This window comes from Apis dorsata, unplaced genomic scaffold, assembly GCF_000469605.1.
Source record: "Apis dorsata unplaced genomic scaffold, Apis dorsata 1.3 scaffold_61, whole genome shotgun sequence".
NCBI classification, from domain to species: Eukaryota; Metazoa; Arthropoda; class Insecta; order Hymenoptera; family Apidae; genus Apis; species Apis dorsata.
Genome location: NW_006263361.1, coordinates 95,128 through 97,803, shown reverse-complemented (window position 1 = coordinate 97,803; position 2,676 = coordinate 95,128). Strand labels below are relative to the sequence as shown.

General features: G+C 36.3%; 1 protein-coding gene across 1 annotated transcript in view; it reads right to left on the bottom strand.

Moving 5' to 3' along the window:
- Nucleotides 1–2,670, bottom strand: part of LOC102679772 (LIM domain only protein 3-like) — a 78,544-nt gene extending 75,874 nt beyond the window's left edge. The window contains exon 1 of the mRNA XM_006609842.2: nt 1,228–2,670. The gene's annotated coding sequence lies outside the window, so the exon portion shown is untranslated. The remainder of the gene's footprint in view (nt 1–1,227) is intronic.
- Between the last annotated feature and the right edge of the window lie 6 nt (nt 2,671–2,676).

The window sequence follows — 2,676 nt, the reverse complement described above, 5'->3', positions numbered from 1 at the left end:
CGCCACCTCCCGCCGCGATAGCGGTCTGTAATGATTAACGACGAGCGTTAATGCCCGAAATTCGATCGCCACTCGACAATTATTGCGAACGTAGACGACAGAACGTGGATGACGCGAGATATTGAACGTTCGTGATGGTAAAAAGATTCGCGGGAGAAGGAAGAACGATTCGATCGTCAGAATAGAACGTATCGAATCTGCGATCCATGAAACTCGCGAACGGTAAGCGTTACTTTGCCAACCCTGTAATTTTAATTCGGCACAAAGTCCAACGTCCGTTCGCGAAATTGCGGTGTTTAATTGCGATCAACCGTGTAATGACCGGCAGCGGTCAATTAACACTTCCAAGACCGGCGAGTATGAGTGTACGTGTGCGAGGAGCAAGAACGTGTGACACGTATACACGGAACTGGTCATCGAATATATATACGTATTGAACAGATATACGCGAACACGTAACACACAAAGTAGACGCCTGGAATTGGCGTTTTTGTTTCCCGATATCAATTTCGGAGCGACGATGAGGGGCTTTTAATTGGGACTGGCGATGCTGGGTGGCAGTGGCGACGTTGCTGATGGCGACCAAATCGTCTATCGACAGTAATGGAACGCGATAAATACAAGTAAATCTCGACACGAGGAGATTTACAATACTTTTTTTCTTTTTTCAGACTATCCGAAAATTAACCGTAATATCGATTTCATCGCGCGAGTTCAACGATCTATAATGCCGTATTATTTAAAGAAAATATTAATAAAAATATATCTCGTCGTTGGAAACATTTAAAACATAAATTTTTTTAATTTACGATAATCCCTTTTTATCCCAAGATATAATTTGTTCAAATTAATTATATAGTTTTCATTTGAAATCTATATAATAGATTCGAAAATAAGGTTAACATTATTCTTCTCGATAGTTGCTACATGAGATAACAAGAATTAATTTTCAATCGCATATTTTTCCATTTTTTCGCATTCTATGAAATTCATATTTTATGGTTACATTATCGCGATACATAATTGTCGTGCTAGAAAACAATTTTTCAGTGGACAATTTGCATTTCGAATTGAAATCATGTTGATAAAGACTATCCGATTACATCTTATTTCATGTCATTATTATGTTATTAAAGATTTTAATTTTACAAATATGACGAAACGTAATATGAAAGCGGGAAAATTCACTGAGAAACGTTTGAAAGAACAGTGACTCGAAATATGTACCTTTGTTATTCTCAGCCAAGATTGGTTTCCGTTGCGATACAATAGCTTTGCCCGCAGTAGGTCTCTAATCGATGATTCTGGAAGTGGTTATATTTCACTGCACACATTCTATTACGAAGTTACAATTTGATCGATCGTAGGAAGCGAATACCGTCTGACCCGCACGAGAAGCGTGAACTCCACCTCGATTTGAATTTCACGTAGAAAAATGACACCGACGTTTGTCCATCTAGCGTTCGAATACCGAACTAAAAGTTCAACATTCGAGCGGTAACTGCCTTCCAAGTGACTTTATCTTTGAATCGTCATTTCCGCTGCTTATCGCTTAGGTAAACTATTCATGTTTTAAATATAGAATAGTAGTATAAGGAAAACATTATCGCTGTTTCTATTATGAATTGTATGATAATTAAAAAATCAAATTATAAACTATTGAAGAAAATCTATTAACTATCGTGATTCGTGTTTTACGATTTCGATGATAAACGATTGAGCGTCCGAGATAAATTAGTTAAAATTAAACTCCGACAGAAACTAACAAAGAAGAAGCGTAGATAGAGGAAGGGTGACGAGAATGATTGTAGGTATGGGGATGAAGCGTAGAATGGGGAATGGGCAAACAGAGCGCAATTAACGTGCGACCATTAAATATGTACGCGAGTTACTGCGTCACGATACGTGTGTGCAGGCCAGCGCAAATGCATTGGCTATCGAACGCTCGCACGGCACTACCGATCTCTTCTTGCATCCTGTTGGCACAGCCGCTTGATTAGCTCCGCCATATTTACATATCATTAGCCGAGTGTTTGTCCGAGTTGGGAGTTCCCCTTCTGCTTCACCGTTGTCCGTCAATATACGAAATAAAAGTTATTACGCCGTATAAAATATTATGTTGATAAAAATTCACTCTTATAGAAGCTATTCTCACATACTAATTTTTAATACATTCTTTTAAAAATTCAGATTGAAAAATTTTGAATAAACCATCGCGTATAAATAAACTTTTACATTCTAGAATTTATATTTCAGTTTCACTTTATTCATAAAAATACGAATTTCGATTTTAATCTCGTTGCCTACATTGCATAACAATTTCTATTTTTGTTGTTTTACACTACTTAAATGTATTGGACAAGCTGGCGGTAATTGCCACAAGAGGAAAACAAAAACGGAATAAATAGATGAACGAACTCGATTGCTTAACGTCCAATTTTCAATTGGACAAGTTATCTCGACGATAATGTAATTAATTCATCGTTATATAAATCGTTATGTTCGACACAATGTAATTTCTGAAAGACATCTGCCTAATAGCATAAAGTGAAATATAGTAAATACTGCTATATTAATTTATCAAAGAAAATGCTTTTGAATATAACAAATATACGTTTAAAATAATAGTAAATAAACATTTTGTTCTGTTCCGTCGAGACATTTACTTGAATGTAA